At 50.5% G+C, this 27,373-nt stretch overlaps 1 long non-coding RNA gene across 6 annotated transcripts; it reads right to left on the bottom strand.

The window, feature by feature from the left end:
• Positions 1 to 1,543: 1,543 nt before the first annotated feature.
• LOC119713872 (uncharacterized) lies at positions 1,544 to 22,050 on the bottom strand. Of its 6 annotated transcripts, XR_011805016.1 has the most exons (6): positions 14,105 to 16,077; positions 13,519 to 13,704; positions 10,962 to 11,031; positions 9,070 to 9,163; positions 5,622 to 5,807; positions 1,544 to 2,815 (listed from the first exon to the last, which is right to left on the bottom strand). It is a non-coding gene; the product is annotated as an uncharacterized lncRNA (long non-coding RNA). The 6 variants fall into 6 exon arrangements; XR_005261012.2 differs by lacking the exons at positions 13,519 to 13,704; positions 14,105 to 16,077 and adding an exon at positions 21,739 to 22,050; XR_005261013.2 differs by lacking the exons at positions 13,519 to 13,704; positions 14,105 to 16,077 and adding an exon at positions 16,090 to 17,604.
• Positions 22,051 to 27,373: the final 5,323 nt, after the last annotated feature.

The following is a 27,373-nucleotide window of genomic DNA, read 5'->3' as shown; positions in this document are numbered from 1 at the left end:
CCAACCCTTTTTATTTCTATTTGATCCAATCTGTCTCCTTAAGCTATCGCTGCTCAGCATTTTAGTTCATATTACAATAAAACCTGCCTTGTTTGAGTTTAAAAGCCTCTTGGTTTCTTTGGAAGGATGGCTGTAAGAGCAGATCAAGACAGATCACCACGAGGCTCTGGCCAGCTCTGCCTTCACATTTATTTGAACCAGAGCAATTCACCTGTCAAATAAGAGGTGCCCAGAGCAAGCTGAAACACTTTGCTGTCCCCGGTGACTGTAAAAAAGTCAAGACATCACATCCAGCACCCACGGAGATGCCTGTCCCTGCACACCTACACACGGGAGGCTTAACCCCAAGCTGAATTCACCTCCCCAGCCTGGTGTCAGAGCTTTGGGGCTGGCTGTGATGCCTGAATACGAGCACCCGGTGCCACTCGAGGTGCCTCTGGGTGCTCCAGCCCCATTCCCGGAGCACAGAACCCCAGCCCATGCATCCCCCCCCCCCCCAGCCCAGGAGCTGCCCGTGGTGGTGGGCACAGTGTGGGGCCAGCCTGGAGCAGCCCCATCCGAGAGCCTTGTTTCCGACGCAGTTTTCAGCCTGCTGATTTCTAACACTCCTCCCGGTTGTTGGAGCAGCCTGGAGATGACAGCAGTAAACACTTGTGTTTGGACAAGCCAGACTTCTCGTCTTCAGCATCTGCCGAGTTTTACAGTTTGAGCACAAATTGCCTTCTTTAAAAGCATTCTTTCCTGGAATTACCACGTTGTTTTTGCCACCTCATGCTGCTGCCTCAGGAACTGCCTGCACCCAGTGCTCGGTGCTGCTTGCTCCAGCAGCACGCCTCTCCACCACAAACTGGACATTCGCCGTGCAAAAGAGAGAGCAGCGAGCACAATCCCATCCCCCTGGAGCTCACCTGCACAATGGCAAACCAAGGACTCCCTGCTACGAGGCATCCCCAGGCTGAGGCTGATTTCTATCGGTAGCCGATGGACCACGTAACGAGCAGCCAGCCAGGAGTTAGCATTTCATTGAGCAATCCTAGCAGGAATTACCACCAAATTTGTAGCTGGCCTGAAGTTGAAGCATCATCGATACAAAAGGGAGCAGGGTTATTGCACAAGAAGGACTGCCTGATGTTGAGGTCTGGAGTAACATCACTCCGCTGTAATTGAAGGGAGGAAATACCAGCTGTGTGCTTAGGAGCTGATCCCTGAGGATTTCGGCTCAAAAACGGGAGTCCATCAGTTCGAAACGACAGAACTTGGTTTGTTCAATGCAACAAAGCGAAGGCTAAGGAGACACAGAAATGCCTGCTATAAATACGGCAGGGAAGTAAACACCATGGAGAGAGAAGACCTATTTAATCCAAAGCACAAATTGGCACAAGAATAAATAAATATAAATTTGCCATGAACATAGGCTGAAAATTAATAGGATTCTAACCACCAGAGAAGTAATGTTCTAAAACAACCTTTTGACAAGCAGGAAACCATACTGATTTCAGGATGGCTTTTGAACCATTTATAGTTCATAGGAGGACAAGGACAATAGTGGACAACGTGTTTAATGTCTTAGAAATCTGTATACACAAACATTAGAAACAGAACAAACAGGAGGAGCTCGAATTCTTCACACAAAGCAAAATTCTGATTTAATTGGCGTAACAGGGGCTTGTTGGGATAACTTATGTCTGGAATATTAATATCCAACTGTATAGCTTGTTCAGGAAGGGCGAACAAGGAGAAAAAGGAGGATATCAAGAGCATAGGTACATTCTCTAAGACTGCAGGAGGAAATAGGCTCTGAATAAGAATTAAAGAAGGAAAAATGGGTGCTGCTAGAGCAGAGGCATATAACTAGGAAGAGAAAACAGAACAGCCATTTTAATGAGTGGTTTGCAAAATCATCTGAAAGATGGTACGTGGTGGTAGCGAGGGATTTTAGCTACTCAGAATTGCTTGACAGGGATCCTGTAAATCATTGATTGCTTGGCAAATTTTATGACTGCATTGGTAGAGCAGTTCTTACCCGAAAGGTAAAACAGACAAACAAAAAAGCTAAAGCTGTCTAGATTTGCTTCTGGCCAAAAGGGAAGGATAACAAGACAAAAACAGCTGCTTCATAAACTGGTAGAATCAGTGAGGTTGAGCAGAGGGAAGGCAAATCTATGCAGATTGCTAAAAAGAACTTGTGGCTACTTAGAGAAACAACAGCAACAAATGCAGACTGTTCTGATGAAGAAGAAGCAGTCAAAATTAATTAAAAGATCACCTTTTCAAAACCACAAACTGACTGGTTTCAAACATGGGGCAGAAGTGAAAAGAAAAAAAAAACACTTCAGGTTACTTGGGATGGATGGTTAAAAGCTCGAGGAATTGGGGACAAAGTCTGCGGGTCCAGGCTCCAAAGGATATAAAGGCTCAGAGGATGGGGAGGCACCGAGAGCTGCTCTGTCAGCAAGCAGAGGGCGAAAGTGAGAGGTGGTCCAGTGCTCCACCACGCAGAACTGGTGCTGGGAGGTGACAGGCACAAGCACGACGCTCCTTTTGCTTTTCTGCCTTTACTAAAAAGGGAGCTCCTCCCGCGAGCCCCAGCGACAGAAGTGTGAAATCTTCAGCAAAATGACGGAAAGAGGGAACAGATTAGAAAGTCCTTAGACGAGTTGTTTTTTAGATTAGCCGGGGTTGATCATGGAGGGCTCCTGAACCCGCAGATCCAGAGCGTTCAGCAGTTGTCTTCAAGAATCCTCTCGGTGTCACAGGGAAGATGCCATATACAGGGATTTTCATAAAGCTTTTGACACCATCTTGTATGACATTCCTATAAATGAAGTAGAGAAAGTCATCTAAGTTAAGCTTCTCTAAATCAAGTGCAAAACCAGCTGGAAAATCTACTTGGGAGATAGTTTAGCTCAAAATAGGAAAATATATCAAGTGGAAATCTGGCCTAGGCCTACCATTATTCACTGTTTTCATACCTGACTTTCATGATGGCATAAAGACATTTCTTATTAAACCTGCAGGCGGATCAACTTAAAAGCCAGGATTAGAATTCAAAACAAGCTTGATAAATTGGGAGAAACGGCTTGCAAAAAAAAAAAAATAGGCTGCAATTTAGGAAGGGCACGTGCAAGCTTCTGTGCCCACGTAAGGATTTACAGATTAGGGAACAAACTGCTCTAAAATAACATAGACAGAGGTGGGCACCACACCAAATGGGAGGCAACCATACTGTGTTACTGCAAATACGGGGTGCATCGTGCCAGAGTGTATAAATCAGCTTATAAAGTGGGGTCCCACGAACACCTGTAAGGAATGGTCCTTCCCTAGGTCCCTACCCCGTGGGTAAGAATTTTTTTTCCTTATCTCTAGCACAAGTTTCCCTCAAAGCAGGCTGAGGCCATTGCCTCTCACATTCTCCATTTTCCCTGGGTATCTTTTTCCAGGGCATCTTTTTTATTCACTCCTAGTGATTTTCCTTTGAATAATCCTTTGAATGCATTTACTGGCATTTAATGCATTTAATGGCATTGTGATGGTCTGAGCAAAGATGCGTTGCATTAACGTGTAAATATCCAGCGTATTAATCTCAGCTACAAGGTGGATGCCAGGCATTTCGTAAGGATGCTTTCTCCCACAAGGATGACAAAGTGTGTTTGTTTCTCTATAATTACAAGCGGGAGTACACCTCCACACTTCACACTTCAGCTCTGCTTGTCTATTTATTGCAGTTTTGGCAAATTCATATGTCACTGAACGGGACCCTCTTGTTTGGTTTCTTGACTTTTCTGCTCAAATTTGTCTGTTTTGCTGTTCTGAAGATTTACTGGCTTGGGTGTTTTTTTAGCTTTCTCAAACTCTTGGTCAAGCATTTGTGTCCCTTCTTGCTGCAGCCCTTCATCATTTATCTGATGAAGGATGTCTTAGGGAGACCAAATTAAGCATGCCTCCTAAGCATTAAATCTGCAACATATTTCAAAGACTTTCTTGTGCCTCCTGCAATACCACGGAGAAGAGGAATCCTTCATATTTAAGATCCTGGGAATGAATTCCCTAAAACACAGAGGGAAAAAGGTGGAGGATGGGGGACTGGGATGCAGTCCAAGTATCATTCATGCTATCTATGTATCACTTTTGGTCCTAGAACACATGGCAGCATTAAGGTGCTGACATGCTTGTTAGCCTTTAAGGTGTATTAAATATGAAATGCTGCAGGGAAAAAGAAAAAAAAAAAAAAAAGTGCCTCTGCCCTAGAGGGGGAGAATTGCAAGTATTTATGGCCAGGCTTTCAAACAAATCCTCGTGGCCAGAGACCAGCTCTCCAAGCCACACTGAAGGGCAGCGTGGGACTCTCCAGCCCCAAACAGCTCAGCAACAGCCTGCAGTGACTTCCTCGAGTGGTCAGAAAGGTCAGGTGGGTGATGACTTTTTTTCCCATTCTGCAGTGAAAAAGCAGTGAATACGATCAAGCAAAGGAGCCTTTTTTTGCTTTCCTCCATCCAGCCTCATCAGAGACACAAGCTCCCTTCTCTCACCCTATATCTCCCGGAGGTGCAAGGCTGTGGATGCTGCCCCTGGATGCAGCCCCTTGGTAGCTTCCAGCCCCAAACTGGGCACACCAGTAGCCTCCGTCTTTACTGCAGCAGGAGCACTCTGCACCAAACAGCAAAGTTTGAAAACAAGCCCTTTGGCAAAGCCTGGAACTTACTCAAAACAAACCAGGAGCAGCCACAAGGATCTCCTTGCTGTGGCTTTTTGCCCCGTGAGGCTAAATTTGGGGTGCCGACCACCAGGGCATTGTGGAAGGAAGCTGGGGCTGGCGCAGGGCTTCCCAGGCAGGTTTAGATTTGCTTATCCTAAATAAAACTGCACCACTGAAAAATGCTGTCACTCACAATTTATCTCATTTTCTAGTGAATATGTCGAGGACTGCCAGCTCCAGCACAGATCTTCACACCACTCCACACCTAATTCTCCTTCCCTGTGAAAACTAAATATTCATTCCAGTCTTTGCTCCCTATCCTTTAACATGTTATTACTCCCTGCAAGGACTTTCCCCTCAAACCGTGACTGCTGAATTTCCTTCAGAGCTGTTACAGAAGGGCTTTTCCCACACTTCTGTAAATCCAAATATCCACTATCACCTGGACCCCGTTAGTCAAATAGCTGTTAATACCTTCTAGGACACTGAAGAAGCATGTCAGGTGAAATCCCTGCCAACACCACAGCTGTTGGTAGGGCTGGTGATGTTTTCTGGCCACCTTTTCCTTTTTGCCTTATATACGAGTTCAGGCAGCTGGAACTGCTCTGATGAGTCTTTCTGCAAGCTTTCAAATCCATCTGTTCCTGATACTCTGTGCTTCCCTTCATATCAGAGCCTCCAGAGTTGGTATTTAACACTCCTTAGCTTTCCCTGATTCCATTTTTATGTAAATACACATTTATCATGTTTGCCTGAGGAGAAAGTATTTGTGGTTTCAAATTCCCCAGTGCTGCCTAATGCTTGCATGCACAGCCTTTAAATGCTGTGACCCTTCTGTCAGGGAGACAGTGGAGATTTCGAGAGGATCTAAAGCCAATTATTCTAACTCCTGTACACCAAAGGGCAATGAGTTGGTTAAACTTACCATTTGTGCTGCTCTAATTCCACGGCGACAGAAACCTGTTGGGAAGTTGGGATTCCTCTGGCAGCACGCGGAGGCACCAGCGGTGTCACCACCTCGTGGGGGCTCCTCAGATCCCATGGGGACATGTGCCAGGGACCTCTGTCAACAGAGACCAGGGCATGGCAGCTCTCAGGCCAGAGCAGATATCTGAAAAAAAAATATGAAAGAGGCCCTCTAAGACGTGCCTTGTCCTCTTCACCAGCGGTACCGAGAGTATTGGGAACTAGCTCAGGTGGCCTCACGATTTGTGGATATCTGTAGTGAAGTGACATGATTTAATTAATGAAATCATTGATCCAAGAGGGCCTGAGGCTGTCAGCTGGATGCCTGGGTTTCTGGTTTCTTGCTTCCCAAGAAGACAGGAACAGAAAATGGCCCAGGAGCTGGACAAACCACAGCATAAGGAGTGGCCACGCACAGCACCCGAGAGAAACCGAGGCAGGCTTGCCAGAAAGCCTGATGTGTGCTGATGTGGAGACCAACTGGGGAGCATCATCAGCACAGATGGACACTGTGTTCTGCCTGGAGGGAGGGCTGGAAAATTTCTTACCTGTCATTAGGTCACTGTGAGGCCAAAGACCCATTTTTTCCACCACAAAAAATGTCACATAATTATTGCAAGTTCCCTTTTGGGTGACCTAGTGCCCCAGATTTCCCTTCAAACGTTGCTCTCTCTGTAAGGAGGTCACATCTTGCTTCACAGGAAAGGAAGAACAAATCCAGGGGCAGCTCCCCAGCTTTCGGGATGGGGAGAAACACGACTCCCTTACAGCGAGAAATGTTGGAGAAAACTGGGAATTCCTGCCCTGGCCCAAGGTAAAAACCCGTGCAGACTTCTGGGTCTGCTCGTGAGAGATCACCAAGGCAGATCTAGGGGTGGAAGTGAGAACAGAGCCTGGAGGTCCAGCAGATGGGAAGAAAGGTATTTCTGTGCCAATATTTGGAAAGGTAAATGAGAAGACTGGGGTAATTACAAGCCTGTCAGTCGGACAGGGAATAGCTGGCCGTTCTATTGGAGTTCCCCGAAAACAAACTTCATCAGCATAACCTGTTCTCTTGATGGAATGATAAATCTGGGTGATAAAGGTAAATTAATAATTTAATGACAATTAAATGTGAAGAGCATTTCATTTGGTACCTCATGACATTATGATCACGAAACTCAAATGGTAAAATCAAACATCTCCCCTATGAAATGGGCTGCGAGCATCACGACCTACAGGTCTCAACCTGCACTGAAAATGTGCCACCACCAGGAGGTCTCCAGAGCATCCTGCAAAAAAAACGGCTGTCGGACAGATCTGAACAAGTGAAACGGACACAATCCTGAATCACACCTACCAGATTCTTCTCTCCTAACCGTGGATATATCCAGTGCCAGCGTCAGCATCTCAGCTGTCACCTCAGACTCCAGTTAGAAGCAGAGATTGCATCCAGGCAGGCCAGGGAGAGCAAATCAAGGGTTTCTGCTCAAATTCAGACATCTACAAGGGAACAGCTTCCTACCGGGGCCAGAGGAGCTCAGTTGCCTAAATGTTGGCTTTTATAGTGCAGCTCCAGACACCTTGGGGTGCCCCACACATCCCTGCAGTGCTGACAGATCAAACACGGGGACTGTGGGAGACTCACGTGCAGATGAATCTAAGGTAGTACTGAGAGATAGTTATTAAGGCAATAAAACTAAGCCCTGGCACTCTAGGTGAAAAGGTCTGGCGAGAGATTTGAGTGAAGTTGGTGTCTTTCCTGCAACCGTCCAGAGCCATTTGAGGTGCCCTGGAGGCGCACCTCTGTCTCCAGCTGTCAGCTCGGATGTGTGCACGTTGTCCAGCAGTGCAACAACAGGATAATGGTTGGACTTCATGATCTCAGAGGTCTTTTCCAACCGAAACGACTCTGTGATTCTGTGACATCCGTGCCTGGGCAGGGACTGGACAGGCTGCACGGCCACCCGCGGGTGCGTGCACATGGCAGGACACGGTGCCAGGCCGATGTTCCTATCTCCTGTAGGCAGAAAGGCCCGCAGGTATCCTGCTTCCCGGGCAGATATTCAAAGCTCTGGGATATTGCACACATATTTTCTCAGCTTCACGTTGCCGGGCATTTGGCACGCTCCTAAGGAATCTGGCTTTGCAGGGCACAGGGACTCCAGGCAGCCGTGTTTTTTTCCTGCTTCCCAGATGGCCTCGGGGAGGAATTGGTCAGCTCATGCAGAAAGAAGCTCCTCCAGGCACGCCCAGCACTGCAGTTACAGGCAGCTGTGGAAATTTATTCTCCAGAAAGCTGAGGTGCCAGGGAGCATCGCCAGATGATGCTCCAGGATCCTGCAACTGCAGGCAGCGGGTAACACACAGAGACATCGACGTAGGGATGTCACATCGCCAGGTGGAACCCTGTTGTGGCTCCTCGACAAGCCCAGGCACAGCAAAGAAAACACAAGGGCACCACTGCTCGCAAGGGCAGGTGCCAGACTGCACCACCACCCCCTGCCCAAGCTCCTGCTGCACTCTGCAAAAACCTCTGGTTGCTGGCAGGTAAGTGACAAATCCAACAGCCACAGGCAAAGCTCTCCAATTCCAGAATCTAACCCCAAAACGGGGGCTGCACCCAGCACCCACCATCCCGGGGGAGATGCCCCCTTTCTGCAGTAATTCCTCCAAAAACAGTGAGCAGGGAAGGTGGTGGCACCAAGAACTGGGCTAAATGCCTGGCCTCCAGCGTGGCTGGCAGCTCAGACCTCACACTGTTTTCAGTCGCTGCTGTACTTTTAATCTCATACAGTAAGCAATTAAACTGTTATCCCTTTTAATTTTGCCACTGATATGTTTCCTAACACGGAGCTCTTGCCCGACGCAGAGAGCAGTAGGTTTAGTGAGAATATAACGGGCTTGAGAGGTATTTGTCAGTGCTGGTTTTCTCAGGTCAGTCTAAGTGCCTGTGCCAGAGAGTTAATTTGTGAATAGCAGGTTTATAAATCAGATGAAGTTCATCAACAAAACACATACTTCACACTAGGAACTCCCCAAGGGTTATACAGGTGCAATCTGGATCCCTAATAAGCTTTGGGCATGGGGTCTATTACCTCTTACTGGAGGGAAGGGAGGAATAAAATCTCAATTTCCAGTTAGTCACAGAGATTTGATCAACACATTTGTGTTAATGATCTGTAGAGTGCAAATTGCGTGAAATCTAAAGAGACACGGGGAGGAAGATGTTACGGACTGCGGGTGCCCAGAGTCCCAGTCCCACGCTCGGCCTCCGAGCAGCTTTTGGGGAAAGGACCATTTTGGTTTCTTTGTGCAATACCTAACACAATAAAGTCCCAGCGTATAAACGGGGTCCGCTGAGCCTGCTGCTATGCGGGTACTAAATAGTTATAAGCAAGCAGGAGAGAACTGTAGCATATCCTTACCTGGCAGGGTCAGACTTTGCATACTGTGTTTTCAAGTATACGTGCTGCATGCTGCGATTAGTGTAGCAGCAGCAGGGTAATTTTTCACACATGTCTGCAACAAAACAACGGTGCAGTTAATATACAGGATCCTGTGCAAGCGCCAGCATCAGCAATTTAACGGTAGCGCCTTGACTCCATCACCGCAGGGCACGCGGGGAGCCTTCGGCACAAGGTGAGGAAGACAGCCCGACCGAGTGCCTCCCCTGAGGTCCTCCTGCCCTCCCCAGCCCTCCCCTCGGCTATCAGATGGCCACGTTTTCCTCCCCTGCCATGTGGCAGCTCTTGTCTGGATGTGTCCCTAGCTGCTCTCGCCATCTGCTCTCTTGCAACTGAATCACCTCGCTCACTGGCCCGGTTTAACTGGAGGCAGGTTAAGAGTTAAAATCCCAGTTTAGCTGTGTTTTAGCAGAGAAAGCTGTGCCCCACTCCGTAGGTATGGATCGAAGAGCAGCTCAGGAAAATATAAGCTTTATTACACATCTGCTCTAACCAGCTCCTCTCTGCACCCCTCAGCAGCACACGGGGCTGGGAAGCCAGTCCCTTTTCCTGTTCCCAAAACCTGGGGTCGACCCAGCCGCAGCCAAATCACCACCAAAGGTTTTTTGGCTCAGATCCACATGGGAATTGGGGATGGGGTGACCAGGAATCCATCTGTGTACGATGAAGCACTGCTGTTGCTTATGGAGCTGGAGGTGCCCACGCTCGCACCCTGTGGTTGCCTTAATGCCCCTTCTTTCCCCTTAGCCCCCTCCCCAAATTGTTTTATGGGCAAAAGGAAGCCCCGCAGTGCAGTGTTCAACCAGAAGACTGCATCCGCATGTGAAGGCACTGCATTTGCAAAAATAAATAAATTCAATTTTGCCTTCTCTGTACTTGGCCCCAAATTGGGCAAAAACACCGTGTCCCGTCATCCTGCCTGATTTGAGGATTTGTTTCTCAGACCAGGAATTAACCAGAGTGGAGATTTTTTTAAAGTCTCCTAGCTCCATCAGAAATGCCACCACGTTACAGAACAGGAACAGGAAATCTCTTGGTAGGAAAACAAATCTAAGTTTACCCTGCCCTCATGCTTGGTGGAGCCGCCCTTCTCCAGCACCAGCCTTTCAGACCAGAGGCACCAGACCTCGCTGGCCTCACCACTGCTCCGTGGTACAGCTGCCAGCTCCCTCCCTGCCACAACCCAGGAGCCCTGATGCATAAAATCCACTTGCTGTCAGTCCCGTGGATGCTCCTTGCCTCGCACAGCCTATTAAAACATTTCTCCCAAACGCTCTCACAGCTTCCAGGCACCTTCAGCTCCAGGCTCCTCCGTAACCGCATCGTTTTGCACCGCCAGCAGCTGAATCCCTGCTCAGAACCCCGGGGCCAAGCACACCTCTCCCCCCGCTCCCTCTGCACCTTCAGAGGAAGGGAGAGGCTGGTTGTGGAAGCGCAAATTGGTGGGATAAGCTGGTGCTCAGCTGAGCCCACTGAGCTCTCCTACTTATTCCAAGTGAACTGCTCACTTTGAAGGGATAAACAGTCTGATTAAACTAACAGCTCTTCCTTCCTAGCAGTGATTCTCTTTGAAGGATATAGGCAAAGCCAGAGCGAGAGCAATTTCTAGCAGCAAATCCACTGCTGACTCCTCCTGGGAGAGAGGCCTCTGTGCAGAACGGGAGGAGGAGAGCCAGAGCGGAAAAGCTGGTGGAGCTTTGCTTTCTATCAAGTAATCTTGTTATTGCAATTTCAGAGCTAAATGGTAAATAGGCAGGACTGCTGGGCAGTGCAGCAGGAAGCAGGCCTGGGTCACGGCGTAATTTAGCTGATACAAACAATAACCTGTGCCTGGACAGTCTGCTGATACAAACCTCAGGGTACCGGCGGAATCGTGCCACGCAGTCCCGTCGTCCCAGGATGAATCCAGCTGTGCTGGGAGGGCTGATATGGGACAAGTAGGAAAGATGAACAGATAATTAGTGTAAATCAGCTCAGGTGTACTAACGGGTCTTACCAGGCTAAAAAGGAACCTTAGGGGGGCTGTTCTGGGTCTAATGTTCCCTAATGCTTACCCCGATACAGAAGGGTGGTGGGGAGGGTGGAGGAGATGCAGAGAGCACCTCGCACAGTGGCCTTGGGTGAACCTGAAGCATCTTTATCCAACCTGACAGGACGCAGGCACACTGAGGGCGATTTGCATTTTCCAAGGAGAGGCAATGTTATGTACCCTCCTGACCCCGATCCTTCCCAGCTCCCGAGCCCTTCTCTGAGCCAGGAGCTCACATCCAGCCTGCTCCGAGTGCCAGCAGCCCATCCTGCCTCTCATCCAGCTGCATTTGCTCCTGCAAGGAGCTCAGCACCTGCAGAGCTCACCGATTTCACACCGCCGCGGTGCACTGTCTGTGCTCCACGTCTTTATTTCCAGGCAGATTAACCAGTCTTCTGTGGACAGCTACACATTACATTGTTTTGTGCCGCGTTTCTGCACCACTCAGTGTGGTTTATATCTTCATCATTCAGTGTACAGCCTCAGGGCTTGTTTACTACACATCAAACCCTCTTCTGAATAGGGAATCTTTTACTTCCTCTTGCGCTTATCTATTGCTCTCATCACCCGGGGAAGTAAGCCTCAGAAATATCACAGAGGTTGCAGATTCTTGTGGTGCCCTCTGACACGAGATGTATTCTCCTCCTGCAACCTGCTCTTAGACATGTCCCTCCGAAGGCAGTCCTGTGGCATCCAGCAGCATCAGACTTAATTCAGCGCTCACATTGCCAACGCAGCTGTGGTCCTGCCAAGCCCAGACCCCCTTCCCTCGTTGCACGGTGCTCTGAATGCAGCAGGTGTTCCCAAAAGAAAAACAACTTGTCCAGGAAATTAGAGCGTGAATAGTACAGTTTGCTTGCCACCGGCAAAGATAAGTTATCTCATTTCTGGTACCCCGTAAGATCTCAGTTCTTGTCTTAACCCTCTCAGCGTGCTCATAACAGGGGAAGGTTCTTATCCAATATCTCAGCTTTCAAAAAGAGGGATGTATCACATCCCACTGTCCTCTTCCGCCGAAGTGCACTGATACAATAATCACAGAAACGTTTTGGTTGGGATGGACCCCAGAGGTCTCTCGTTCAACCACGGATCAGAGCAGAGCTGAATTACATCACTCAGAGCCTTGTGCTTTTGAATACCTCTGAAGATGGAGATCCCACCGCCTCTTTGGCCTCGTTCCCAGTGTTTCACCCCCCCAACGGGGAAGATTTTTTCCTTCAGACCAAGCAGAAATTCTCTTGTTCCTAATTGTGTCCATTGTCTGCCACATTTCCAGTGTGCACCGAGTTTGGCTTCCTCTCTCTGAGTATCCATGAAGTAGCAGGAGACTGCAATTAGATCCCCCCTCACGCCTCTCCCCATTTCCCATATGCTTAAGCCCACAACCATCTTCATGGGTCTCCTCTGGACATTTATCCCATCTGTATTTTACAAATCGAGGCCATGTCAAAGCCTTGCTGAAGCCCAGGTATGCGATATCCCCTGCTCTCATCTGTCAGCTCCTCACAGGAGGCAAATCACTCGGCTGGGCAGGCACAATTTGTCCTTGGTAGCTTCACACTGGAGAGCTCAGGTCTTCCTCGAGCACCACAGGGTGACAGCAAGTCATCGGCACCCTGAAGTCGCTGCCAAGGGGAGTCTGCCATTCCCAGCAGTGAATTCTTCCTCCTCAGTCTTGCACATGCTTGGCTTCGTTTCCGCGTGTTTTGGTAACACTGCCTTCTTGCTGGTTCCCAGCTGAAGTTTGGAAGTTGCCCAGTAGCCTCCTCCAGCTTCGGTTAACAGAAAGGGCTGTTGTTTGCTACACAGAGACGCCTGGCTTCATCAACCCTTTAGCATGTTTCGTTCAGAGAGCTCAAGCTCAGGTCACGCAATGGGCACTGACCAGCAGGCAGCAGCTAAACACAGCCAAAACCACGTGGGGCCCAAACGAGACCTGAGGCTGTCTGGTCAAGGCAACCCCCCTGGCCATCTACAATAAAGACAATAGGAATATTTAGTGGGGAACTAATGAAATCTGAGGTTCCCTCTTTGGGCCCAGACTGGGGAAGAGCTGTAGCTGCTCACCGGGATTGAAAGACAGTAAATGCATGAGTTTGAACCCAAATTTCCTTTCTTGGTACAGCTAAATCTTTCCGTTCTTCACTGCTTTTCATTTTTTTTTCCTACCTAGAAAAGTTTAATTAGAACAACTTAACTCTAGTTGCAGACAGCTGAAGGCTGGGGCTTTGCACTGGACTGAGCAGAGAAGTGGCACCGTGGGCACAATTTTCTGTCTTCCTGCTCCGTGCCGCATCCCGCAGCAATCACACACCTCTCTGCTTATGGCACAGGTCGTGCTCCCGTCACACCCAGCTGTCCCCTTTCCCCTGCCCACTCACAAGGCTCAATGACATGTTGGCTTTCCAGCCTTAAAGCCATTTTCCAGTGCTCTGTGTGACAGCCCCGAGGTGCCCCCAGATGTCTCCCATGCTCCGCTGGCACTTGTTTGTCCATGGGGTCAAGCAGCTCTGCAGGGTCAGTTCAGCGTGGACTTCTTTCTTACTTCAGGTTTTTCTAGCCTGAAACTGAGAAAAAAAAAAAATGGTTTTGCACCTAATAATAAAAGCTGTGAAGAGTTAAAATGTCCCAGGAGTAGAAGGAGCTTTGATTCATTTCTTCACATAAAAAGTTTCTAATTATACTGAGTCTTATCTCTGTGCTAGAGCGGATTCATAACTCTGCCTTTGTCCTTGATGTGCTCAGAAGCACTGGCTAGATTTCGGACAGTGTGGGGGTGACAGTTTAGGAGAGAAAAGTAGTCACTGGGTATCGTTTGGGGAGGAGGGGCGCTCAGCTTCGGGAGCTCCAGGGACGGGTCTGGAGAAAAGGCACGAGCAGTGACGGAAGCATCCTGGTGCACGTGGTGCAGCCACAGGCTGGATGACGTCCCGAGGTCCCTTCCCACCCGGATTTTCCTACAAGCACCTGATGTCGAGCAGAAGGGTCCATCTCCAGGAGCTCCCGGCACAGGGCTAGGACGCAATCGATGCGCAGATGGGAACCCGGTCTTCTCCCCGTCATCAGAGGCAGCAGCAGGCCCACACGCTCCAGCTCTGCATCCTGAGCTCCCAGGCGTCTCCGGAGAGCTCGCGCAACGGGAGAAAGCGCAGGCACTTCTGCTAGGACAAACCAGTCAGCCAAGCACTTAAGCAGCACTCCAAATCTCCTTACATAACTTCCGAAACAAAGGCTGCCCATGCAGCCGCTCTAGGCAGGCAATCAAACACGCTCCCTCCCACACAGAGGGCACGTTCTCGTGACAGGTTCCTACATCAAATTTCCACCTCGGGTTTTCGCAGAGGGCCCAGGCGCACTCACACATGCGTGCGCACACACGCACGCTGCCCTTTGTGGTTATACAATGCCTGATTTTTGCAGTTCAATGCCGAACGCAGATACAAGAGATGCGATTCGCGATGCGAGTTACACGTAGTTCAAGTAGTGATAACAGCGGGATTAACGGTGACCAGACCTGCTGCCATCGGCCACGCAGACACAGAATAAAAGCTCTTGCACTCGGCAGTGTCAGAGCAGGAGTCAGCAGAGCCTCTCCTCTCCCCAGCCCCTGCAGCCCTCGCTGGGTGGTGGCAAGCTGCAGAGGGCGATTTGCTCCACGTGCTTTGGAGAGCGTCCTTCCCAGGATGGATGCAGCAAGCAGCGGTGATGTGGACAAAGACAGAGAGTGAGCAAATGCTCTCGGGGCTGGTGCTCGAGCTGGGCAAATATCAGAGGCAGAAATCCAGTGCTGTGAGTGGAAGAGTTGGTCCTGCACCCCTCCGGCCCTGCGCTGCCCCCTGAGCAGCAATGGAGAGGCCACAAAGACATCATCCCCCTCCGGGGAACTGGCACAGCTGGAAACTTAATGGCAAAAAGGCAGTGGTTCTGCAGCTGGAGTCATTTCCCTGAACACGTCACCTTGCGACCATGAGCCCAGTTGTGCTGGCTTATGAGCACAGCAGGTCTGCAGCAGAGGAAGGAGAGGCGGGGAGGAGCAGGCACTCCTGCTTCCAGGGAGACATCAAAAAGCAGCGAAATCTACAAAGTAGCTGCTATTCCTGATGTACTTCCTCCTCTCTGTACCCTTTCTCTTTGCTCTCAGCCTGGCGATGCCCACGGAGGAGTGATGGGTTATTCCAGCAAAATCCCAGACGAGGCCATTAGCTCAGCAGCGGCGAGCTGCTGCGAGCACAGCGGAGCAGCCATCTCAAACACTGAGCCTCACTAAAAAGGCTTCTCCGGCGGCGCTGGCTGCTGTGGCACACCCAGGGTAAGGCTGCAGGTAACGGTCTGCCATCCGGGGACGTGCCTGGCAAACCCGCTCGAGCAAAAATTCTGCAGCACGTATTCATCCAGAGAGAAAAGCCAACCGTGGGAGTCGGAGAACATCCCACTCAAATGCACACGCACGCACACTTGCTGCCTACACGGCTGATTTCAGCTCTGGAGAAGGGCCAAATCCCCATCAGTGCTGTGAGGTCCCACAAGACCGGAGCGAGGATGTTGCTCAGGGCAGCGCGGGTTCGGTTTTCCCCCCGGCGCAGAGCGGCTCACGCCGAAACACGGCGCTGAAACGCGCTGCCGCTCTCCCAGATGATTTTATTTTCCCACAGAAGATCAACATCCAAAAAAGGTAGTTTGGAGACCAACTCTCAGAAAGCAAGAATCCAAAGTTTTAGTCACTGATAAATATTTTGGTTCTAGCTTTCCAACTGTGTCTGCTCCGATGAGAAAGCAACGTTTGTCCTCATCTAGGGGTCAGTGTGTTTTGCTAAAAGCACAGCATGGCAAATAAATCTCGCTATTCCGCTGTGAGAGCTGCTGAACGGTGCCGTGACAGAAACCGTGCTGGCCCCTGCGGCTCTCACAGCTCCAGCCTTGGGAGCTGCCCTGCCTGTACCCGAGATGCTCACCTCACCTGGGGCTCTGTCTCTGGCAGAAGAGGAGCCTGGCCGCTCCGTGGGCATCCTCCTTCTTCTCCCCCAGCATCCACGCTCGTTGTGCCAGGAATGTGAGAGGAGAAATCCCCGCCTGCTGCCTTCGGTCTCTGCTGACGGACCTGTTGCCTCTGAAGTTTTCTGATCCCTTTTTGACACTGCTGTTACCGCCTTTCCTTTGCCTCCTCCAGCAGCAAGTTCCTCACTTTCGCTTCCCGCTGTGGAAAGCTGAACTTGCTTTTATCTGCCTCAAACGGCTCTCCTCCCGGATTCATCAAGTGCACGTAGTTCCAGTGCTGTGGGATTTGGTGAATGACGGCTCTGCCTTCGTTGTATTCACCACCTCCATGGTGTTGTAAACCTCAGCCACGTTCCCCCCTCTTACCACCTTCTCCCCCTTCTTCCGTCTCCTAAGGCAGCTGCTTCAGCCCCTTGCTCATTTTAGCTGCTTCTCCCCACCTCTCTTTAATGTGAGATGCAGAGAGCAGAGGGTTCCAGGTGATCCCAGCTCTTTCCATTAAGCCCCGGGGTGCTTAGGACGAGGGGGATTTTTCACATGAAGGACATACGGAGTAGACACAAGAGCGAGTAATTAATTACAGGAGAAGCAAATTACTTCAGCACTGCCACACACGGAGGCACAAAACCCGGCTGTAATGGGAACACCCCACGCCTCCCCAGGTCATTTACCTCTATGGCAGATGGGGATTAGCAGCCTTCTAAGCCAGGCTAAGGACTCCACAGTTAAGGGTGTAGTCTGCGCTCACTTATAAGCCTGATTTCACAGCCTACATTTCTCAAAAAACCATCTTTGCGCTTGAATTTCACACACGTTATCTGTGGCCAGAGCAGAATTTTGGCAAAATGCGAGATGAAGGGAAGAGAGGAGAGTCTCTGCTCCAAGAAATGTCTTCTCTGCAGACAGCTTGGCAATTCGTCCTCTCCAGGAGCAATTCCTGACGGCCAGGGCTGAGATGACAGCAGGGTACAATCTGGGACCACCAGCAAGAGTCACCGATGTGCTCCTCGATACCAGAGCCCAGGAGGCCCAAGTCCCAAATGGCTGAGGATCCTGCACAGCATCCCAACGGTTAATCCTCTGCACTGCTCAAATCTTGCCCCCTCTTTCTTGTTTGAATCTATGCTTCGCTTCAGCCACTTGACCTTCCTCAGTCTCTAGCTGGGATTATTCAGCCTTCCACCGTCAGAAATCTTCTGCCCTTGCAGTGAACTGCAGATGAAAATCAGATCATTTTTTGGTCCCTCTTTAAAGCACGTCGAGCTCTTGGAGCTTTCTCTCAAAAGCAGACTTCCTAGCCTCTGAATTTCACTTGTGGCTGTTTTCTCTGTCCTTTCCAAACAGACTTTTTAAAGGTAGGAGCACAGTAGCTGGACGCAGCATCCATCTCAAACGCAGCATCCATCTCAAACTCATATTTGTCGTCTATCCTTCGGGATCTTTCTTTTGTGTCTTCTTCCAAACACTGGCTCCCTGTTAGGGAAATGTGGAGGCTGGTTTGCTGGATGTCATTTTGCAATTAGCCACATTAAAATGAACGCACCCTGCTCAGCAAGCCCACCTCGCCACCCAGCCCAGGTGACTCCCAGAACTGAGCAGTTGCTGCCAGCTTCTTTTTTAGTGACCTGCTGCTTTTCCTCCATACGATTAGTGAGAAAATAGCCCCGCGGCAATGGCTCTGGCCTCCAACGCTTGTACTCATTGATAATTAGGGCATAAAACCAAGGTGGGAGCAGCTGCAGCTGCAGAGCTGGGCTCTCACTGACTTACCAGTCTCCTTCCAGCTGCGGTCACAGGATCGGTGAGGATGAGGCAGGCAGGTATCACGCTTTTCCTGATACCTTTCCATCACCCTGAGCCAGCCGTACGAATATTTGCAGCCCCTAATTCGCCTCTCCTGCATCAACTTGTTCAGCCTCTCCCGGCACCCAAGGTCTCTGCAGGACTCCGGCACTGGCCACACAGGAAAACTGCCTCTTTGCTCCCACCTCAGTTCTGACCTTTCCACCAATCACTTCTACTTTCCTGCATTTTTTTTTCCTTAGTCTATGGCTGTTTATTTTCCTTACAGCCCTTTGGTGAAGGACGTTATCTAAGGCACTTTGGGAATCCCAATAGAGTCTATTAAAGAAATTGTTCTTGTCTGGCCCTTCAGAGAACTCCGCTGCCTCTTCCCCAGTGATTCATGTGCACCCATTTGCCTGCAAACGCCATTCTTTGGTAGTGCAGAGCAAACTAATGCCAACAAATACTTCTCCAGATCTTTTTCGGAACGCATTTGCAAATGTGCAATATTTCGGCCTTTATATGCAAAGCCATGTTTGAGAGAGCTCGTCCAGCCTGCCATTTCTAATTCAGCAGTCCCATTCTTGGCTTTCTTAAGAAGTCTGAAGCGAGACAACCCAGCCCGGATGGTTTATCATTGTCCATTTTGTCAATTGGATCCATAATCTCTGCTCCAGGCTTTTCAGTTTTGGACATATCCTCTGATGAGCCTCCACGAAGGTTAATTACAGCATGGGAATCTCCATGTTTTCTTCTACAACCAACAATAATGCAAATAATTGCTTCAGTTTCTCTGCAATGGGATCGTCTCTTCTAATTGCTCCTTTTATACTCTGATCATGTTCTGGCTCCGTCAACTCCTTGGCACACTCTTTGTTTCTGATATATTTGAGAAAAATCTACTCTTTTCTTCTTTGGCTGTTCCTCAGATTCTTTCAGCTTGCCATTTGGGCCAGGAGCTCAGTGACAGATACCCAGACCAGGTACCCAGCACTACCATAGCCCCAGCTGGGTCCAGCCATCCTTTCCACGAGGTTTCTCTGGTTTTTACTGGTTAGTTTCCCCACCTCCTTTGGGTTGCAGCTCTCCTTCATACAACATTACTCACCCTATGGTGTCCCAGGGATTGTCTGCTTTGTCCAGGCTTTCAGCGTGCCCGTTTGTGTCTTCATTTAGGATGTGCCAATCCATTCTTCCACTTCCCAAGGCTCTTGGAGATCTAGAATATACCTCAATTTTAATCCTCTGGATAGCTTTCTTCTGGGCTACGTGACTGAGGCTAACACTGTACCCAGGCAGCGCAGCAAAGGAACTCAAAAACCCTGCAGAAGCTTTAAAAGCACAGCATTAATACATTTATTTTCAACAGTTAAGTCTGTAATCTGACCAAGAGATACCACCGGGGTTTGCAGGGCAAAACTTATTTTCCACGGAGCAGAAGTGGCAGCTAGCAATCTGTAATCTGCTACAATCTGCTCCTCCCAGAGCTCCAGCATAAGATTTGGGTAGGGAACAGCCTTAGGTCAACAGCTTGGCCACAGGGCAGAGCTCTGCATCCAGCACCACAGCGTGCTTCAGCATCGTGCCGTATCTCTGCAGCTCAGCTGGGACAATGCTGTCCTCTGGCGAGAGAGCATCCCGGCCACCAGCACCACCAGCACCGGGGCAGTTCGTCATTTAGACCCGCAGAAGTGGAGAAATCTGACAACATTTGTCCCCAGACAGCTCCGTTGTCTTATTTTCTGGTAAAATTGCTGAGGGCCTGGCACAACCACGCTGCTGGGGATGTGGCAGCTTTAACCATGCAGAAGATGTTACAACAAGCAGAGCTGGCATGTAAAGAAACCATCTCATTTCACAGGAAAGCAAAACCGAGATACAGATTTGCCTGCTCAGTGGCTTGACGTTTGTCTTGTGTCACGGACTCAGTCAGTCAGGAAAAACATGTCATGTTCCCGTTACCTACCCCTTTGTCACTAGCCCACGGGCATGAGCTCAGGCACTGCCGAAGGGGTTCCTGCTCTCACACTCAAGGAGCTGCAGGCACAGAAGTCCCAGTTAGCTGCACTGAAGGCATCCCTTCACTCCTGAATGTACCTTGGTGTCTCCAGGAGCTTCCTTTTCTCTGCTGTCACCCAAGGCTCCAGTGGAAGCCCGTGGAGTGCTCCGGTTTAGCTCTATCTGCTCACGTTCTCCCTAGTTATCAAGATGTCTGTGCCTGAATTCACACCACTGACTTCACGTAGCTGAATTCATGCAGGTCCCTCGTCCATGGACAGGACACACCTGGCCGTTCTGACTCACTGAGCACTGGAAATGTGAAAGCCTGCATCCTGGATCAATCTTTCTCGACCCTGATTTTTGCCACGAACCCATCTGATCCCATTCTGAACACGTTCCGCCTTCTGCATGAAAACAGATTCGGAAAGCGATATGAATGGATCACATCCATTGATGCACCCACTTCTCAGGCAGTGGGAAACGGCAAAAAATAAAAATAAAATAATCCTCTCTCCCCCTTTATCACAGCTGTCTGCCACACTCCCTTCAATTCACCCCATCCCAAGCTGGGCTCTACCCCATGAGCTGTTCTTTAGAGAGAAGCCAGCTTCGGCCTCCTTGCCAGAATTTCGGTACCTCCTCCAGTCGGCTCTATTGCCAGCTGCAACAGATACTATCAACACCCTGTACACACCGCTCTGTTTCCTCTGAATTCTGCTTTGCATCTATTTGAATTGAATGTAATCTGCCATTTTGTGCACGAGTATCATGGGACCCTCTTCAATTTCTTGCATTCAGCCCTAGATTTGGCTCTCCTGAATCATTTTTCCCTACAATTTTGCCAGCTTACTATTCACAGTCCTTTCTGGATCCTTTCTGAATGCGCTGATCAGCATGAATACCAGCACAGACCTCTGTAGGCTTCCACTGGCACCCGCCACCACGCTGAAAATGGACTCTTTACTCTTGTAAACACTTATTAATCTGTGGGCCTGCCTCTTCACCCCTAGAAAAGTTAGTTTCTTTGTAGGTCACTGGTGTGGAAACTTGCTCAAAACACACGAACCTCCACGTACAGATGTATTAACTGCATCACCCTGGCCCACCAGCTCACTTACACCTTCAGAGAGCCTGGGTACACCTCCAAGCTTTGATTTCCCTCTATAAGAACCAAATCAAACTCTTCCCCAGCATGCTGTATTCATCCAAGCAGCTAATAAAATTATTCTACATCATTGTTTCCAAGCATTTGAGGCTGTTTGAACACTAACTCTGGTTCTTAAATCAGCCCAGGACTCCTTGTAGCCATTGGCACCCTATTTGTCACCCTCCATCCCTCCAAGGCTGGGTTAGGCAATAAAGCACAAACCCCTTAGCAGCTGAACACCTTCACCTCTGCGCTCCTTCGGCACCCTTGGGTGACTGCATTCGGCCTTGGCAATGTTCTGGTTTGCTCCTAAAACTTCTACCAACACTTACTTTCAGAGAGTCGCTCGAGCCCATCTTCCCCTGCACAGCAGGTTGCAAACACAGAAACCTTCTTGGGATGACACTGCAGCAAGCAGTAATGTCAGGAATTCATTCCCTTCTGCATGATAGCTTTGTTTGGTTTGTGTCCTCCCTGCTCCTGATGTGTGCATCAGGGCAGAGTTGCCTGGATGGTTTCCTTACAACTGGCCTGGTAAAAGGACTTTTAACTTCCAAATATATATATATATATAGTGCCAGCATACAAATGAGAACAAAATATCTCCTGAAACAGGGGAAGCTCAGACCAGTGGGGAAAGAAAATAAAACAGAAGGATCTGAAACAAATTTACCTCCTTCCACTGTGTCCTTGCGGCATGAATTTGTCCTTCGATTTCAATTTCAGCAGCTTTGAGGGGCTTCCAGCTTTCAGAGAAACTCGAGTCCCTCCTGGAGGCTCCCTCCTTGGCTGCCAAAGCCTGGCTGTGCGTCAGCTCCCCAGTCTCCTCGGCATCTCCTGGTGCCATGGAGCACGTTCCCTGCCCTCTCCGGTTGTCCCTGTGCTCCTGCAGCCCCCGGGAAGCTTCTCCAGCAGCTGCTCCAGATGTCCTCTCCAACCCAGCCGCCTGCCAGCCTGCTGCTCGCCCCCCCCGGAGAACACGCAGTCCATCTGCAAAAGCAGAGAACAAGGACTGTTTGCTCGAGACCTTCACACCACGGCTTTAAATACTCTCCATGGCAGAGCCAAGGATTTTACTCATTTAGCCGTTCCTTTTAATTTCCTTTTAACTAGCGTCGTCTTTTCATGTCGTTTAAAGACTTTTTCAAAATTCTGCTCTCTCTGCAGTCAACTTTTTTGGCTCTTTTTCCTCACAAGGATGTTGAATTTGAGTACATTACAGCCGGCATGAAAAAAAAAAAAAAAAGCATATCTTTGATAGTGATATATTGATCCAGGTTCTGTGTATTACTGTAGAATAAATCAAAAGTTACTTCTCCCCTTGTAAGGTCGTTCACTAGTTGCTTCATGGATTAGTCATTTATGGTGTCTAAAACTCATTTTCTCTTCCAAACAGAAGCAGCTTTCCCAGCCTCAAATTTTGTCCAGTTGCTCAAGTCATTTCCCCATAATAACAAAAATCTCATTTTCGGTAGCTGAGGACTGCAAAGCTGGATATATAAAATGGCAACGTTTCAGGGATTAAACCCTTTTAACCAACAATTTATTGCACTAACTACATCCTCAGGTGACTAACTAGTTTCTAGGAAAAGAGGGGTTTCTGGAGCTGGTCTCACCTCCCTGAAACAGAGCCTTTGAAATCTGCTCTGAAGTTTGAGAGTTGCCAAGGAGAAAGTTCTGTTACATTTGTCTTTTTCTGTTATTTTCTTTATGCCAGCTTTTCTAAGAACATTTTCCTTTTGATTGGCACTTCGTATTGTTTTGTTTGTAGCTATTTAAATGCGTTGTTTTGACATCATGTGCATTTATACTCAATACATCATTAATTGGGGCGAATTCCATTCCTTTGCAAGAATAAAATCCTCCGGAATAAGTCCCTACACTATTTACAACGTCTTCTACACCACGGCTAAGCAAACCCACTGAAACCCCCTGTTCAAACCATGACGGAGACTTCAGCAGGATCTCAGGGAGGCCCCAAAGCTCGGCTCTACCTGTACCACCAGTGCTTCGAAAAGCAGTCTCCGCAACCCACGAAGAGCAAATTGCCAGCCAAGATTTGGAGTCAGCTCAGAGCTGTGCTGCAAGCCAGGAGCTAATAAATGTCACCGAGCCCGCACAGAGTAGATTAGAAACGGCCATTTGGATTTTGGCCATCAGGCTGTGCAGCGCAGCTGCGACACCTCTCTGCGCTCCTGCTTGAATGAGAATGGATTGGGGGGAAAAAAAAAAAAAAAAGTTCATTTGTAATTTAAAAATCACCTGAGCGGGTTAATCTGCCTCGGGGAGTCACTCCAGCGGCCGGCACCTTTTTCCAAATCCCAGGTGTCCTCTGCCAGCTGCCCGCTGCTGGCTCCTGCTCCGGTTACTTTTGTCCTCCAGACTGGAAGACCTGTTACCAAAGCAGGTTTTTCGCTGAGACACTTAGGTACCATGACTAAGTAAGCCCTTAATGCTCTTAGAAATTCAATAGTTGAAGCAGATAAAGGTCATCTGGTGCTCCAGTGACCTCCCTGCCTTGTCTGGTCACTGTTCCTCCAGAACAGCCCCGTCCGCCGTTTGCTCATCGAAGCTGATGCTCCATTTGGCCCTCTTAAAGCTTTTATTTCGTTCCATCTTATCAAATCAGCAGCCCTGCCCTCCAAGCATTTTGTCATCTGCACAGCACAACAGAGACATTTCTGGGTTTTCTGCTAGGTTTCTGGTACAAGCGTCCAATTTAGCTCTACGAAGGCCGTTTTTAGGCTTTGTGCTTTGAAGGAAGCGTGTGGTCTAGAAGCTACAGAACCAAAGGACGGTGCTGGGTACGGGGAAGATCCAGCAGTTACCTGCAGTATGGGGATGCTGAGGGCTTGCTGCAGCACGGTGCAATCAGGAGCTGGTGGGCATCAGGCTGGACCCACCACACAACCCTGCTGCATTCGGGTTTTGGTAGGCACTCCCCACTCCTGCCCGCTCTGCTGCTCTGGGTTGGCTCCAGCCAGCTGAGAACAAATCCTGCCTTGAAGAAAATCAGCCCAAAGGAGCCTCTAAATATACAAAACCCGAGTGCTGGGCGGAATCCCCAGGCAAGGCCATCAGGTTCTGGATCCTGACACACAGCAGAGCTGCGATCTGACTCACAGCAATGTGACTCAGGAGTAAGTACCAAAGCCTTAACAGAAGCAAATCAAGGACAAGATATTTCTGTACCGAGGATCTCTGTCAAGGCAGTTTGGTTGCAGGTTGAGTTCGATGAAAGCCTGCAGCGGTCTGGAACGGGCATCACAAACATCTGGGCAGCATGCAAACACAGGCGAACTGCCCGGCCCTTGATCCTGATGTAAGAGGAGTTACACAAGTCAGAGAAACACCAAAACACCTGGCTGCAAGCTCTGCAGAGCGGCCAGGGAAAGCTGCAAAGAGAAGCAGCCAAACGCCCAGATGCAATCACGTCCCTGCAAGGCTCTATCTCCCTGCCCAGGCGGCTGCGGAGAAGTGGCAGGCTCGCGTCTTTGATGAAGAAGATCAAAATGGCACCGGGCTCCAGCAAGGGCGCGATAACAGCGGATGATAAGAAGGGACTCGAGCCACCCACATACAAACACATGGCGCAGCAGGACACGGCTTAGAGACAAAGTACCTCCGCGCTCAGCACGCTGCTCCGTGCCTGGAGCAAGGAGAGGAGCAGGAAGAAGTGGGAAGGCCATTCTTGACTTCGTTTTAAGTGGCACGCGGGAGAGAATTCACAAAGCCATCGCTGAGACGCTGAGTAACAGCAGCCCCGGCGCTGCTCAATTCAGCTTTGCGCGGGGAAGCCGGGACCAAGCAGCGGCGGGTGACACTAAGCGGAGGCAAACGCAAAAAACCAGCGTGAGGTTAATTGCCGGAGCATAAAGGGGCTCTGAAGAGCAAATAAGTAAAAGTATAAAAACAAACAACGGGGCTGAGCACGTCGAAAAGCCAGGAGGAGAGCACGGGGCCGTGAGACTGGCAGGGGTTAAAGAGAGCAATTATGGGAGATGAGGACAGCGCTGAGCTGCTAAAGGACTCTTCTGCTTCCATCTTCCACACCTTCCCTGGAGATTTCGGTGCCTTCTGTAGCCTCCAGGGGGTTATTATCTACGGCTGGGGCAACAGCAGACATGGCTAGGAAACGTGATCAGATGAAGGGAAATACATGACCAAGCCCATTCAGGCAGTTAAAAGGCTCCGTCCTACTCCATTCTCCAACCCCACTTCCCACAGAGGGAGCATCCACCACTGGAGACACCGCACGGGAAAGGTGGGAGCTCCTGGTCTGATCCAAAAAGCCAGGAGACAGGCGAGACACCCAAAATGGCCAAATTCAGATAACAAAAGGGGAAGATCTTTTCCAGAGCTGTGAGGTCAAACAGGGGGGGTGAAATTGTAACCGGCACTGCTGAGGTATTTGGGGAAGTGTTTGCGCCCTGCGCTCCAGCCAGTTCTGGGTGGAAAGCCGGGGAATTGGTGCCAGGGTGGTTTGTTCTTCCTGTGTAGCACATTAGCTGCAGCCAGGACACGGGGCTGGAAGGCTTTCACAGATGATCGGGGCTGGCAGCTCTTAAAGTGATGTCAATAGGAGGTAAGTGAGCTCTGGTTGCTTCTACCCAAGGGTGCTGTACCTAAACGGCGTGGCTGAAAAAAAAACCAGCCCTGCACCTGTAGCCCTGCAGACCCACACCTCGCACAGACCCCTAACGAGGGGCTGCAGGGTGCTGCCAGATCCCCGCTGGCACACGTGGGAGCACCCAGAGGGCTCGAGGTTCAAGGGCTGCGTGCTCCCAGCGAGCAAGGAGACCCGGAGGCCAACGGAGCTGGGAGTTTTACGCCCACCTTCGCAGCCCTGCGTTGTCATCAGCAACGGGGAAGGAGAAAGATTTAGGCCGGCAGGGACTCGGGGAGGTCTCGCAGGGGAGCGCCGTCCTTCCCCAGCGTGCCAGAGGGAATCCATGTGGGGAGCTCCCCGTTCCTGGGGGCTCCGAGGCGCCTCGGAGGAGGCGGCTGCGTGACAGCAGCCCCCTCGGCCGCTCGTTAGCGTCGAGTCCCCGGCGATGGCAGATGCTTTGGGGCTGAATCACGGGGATTTGTCGCGCAGCGAGCGTCGCCTCGGCACCTGCTGCACGCTGAGTGCCTCCCCTCCCTCCCTCCCCCTGCCTCCAGCCACCCTGCCCTTCACGGGCCATCACCCCACGGGAGCCGCCCGCGCCGTGCAGAGCGTGGGTGCTGCACCCACAGAGGCAGGGGACGGCCGTCGGCATGCGGCCAGGCTCTCTGCAAAGCCCCCGCCTCGCAGGAAAAAAGAGAAGGGGATAAAAATCCCACCTGGAGCTACGCAGCCCCCCAGGACGCAGGGAGAGGGGGCAGCAGGCTGGAGGAGCAGGGCTCGGGGAGGGGGCACGGAGATGTCTCCCGTGATGAAGCCACAGCCTGAGGGACGTGGGATGCGACATTTTGGGACACGACATTTTGGGACACGACATTTTGGGACACGACATTTTGGGACACGACATTCCTCCCACGTCCTGCAGGACAAGCATCCGAGGCTCAGATCATCGCGGGGACCCAGCAGAGCCCGAGACCCTCCCCGAACTGCCTCCCCGACCGCAGCCCCTGGGGCCAGGAGCCACCCACACCCATCCCAGGGTGGTCCCCTGAGACCCTCCCCAGCTTCCCTGCCCCATCTCGGCCTCCCGGCGGAGCCTCCCTCTCGCCACCCTCGTGCCTTGGAGAGGAGCAGTGCTTGCGTTCGCTCTGCTCCTGGGGGTCCTCCCAGCTCTCCCAGCTACCCAGCTCGCCAAAACCGCTTTCCAAAGGCAGCCCCGCTCCAGCTAACGACCTGAAGAGAGGCTCCCACAGCCTCGCTCGCCCACGCTGCCCCCAAAATCTGCCCCGAGGGCCACAGCCCTGCACCCTGAGCACCGAAATCCCAGCCGGACACCGCCGCACCACGGGCAGCATCGCCTCCAGGAGGACCGCATCCAGGCGCGGGGTGAAAATTGATGCTCTGACCACCAGAAAGCTGTTCCTCCCACAGCCCCTTCCCACGGAGATTATGACTAACGGAGCCGTCCCTCCTGCACAGCGTTCGTGCAGGAGAGCATCGGGGTGTGGAGAAGCTCGGCACACAGGCACGTGACGCCGGGTTTATGCTGACGGGTGGCATGGGTTTTATTCAGTTCCCTTTGGACTGGCTGTGAAAAAAAAAAAAGGGTTAATTTCTCCTCCAGGACTGCCGGAGGGAATCGGAGCTGGAAACGGGGCTGGCACCGGGTGTTATCCCCTAAGGGGTGATACCACGGATGGGT

The sequence above is a fragment of the Anas platyrhynchos genome, chromosome 26 (genome assembly GCF_047663525.1).
Source record: "Anas platyrhynchos isolate ZD024472 breed Pekin duck chromosome 26, IASCAAS_PekinDuck_T2T, whole genome shotgun sequence".
In the NCBI taxonomy this organism is placed as follows: domain Eukaryota; kingdom Metazoa; phylum Chordata; class Aves; order Anseriformes; family Anatidae; genus Anas; species Anas platyrhynchos.
This window is presented reverse-complemented; position numbering and strand designations above follow the sequence as displayed.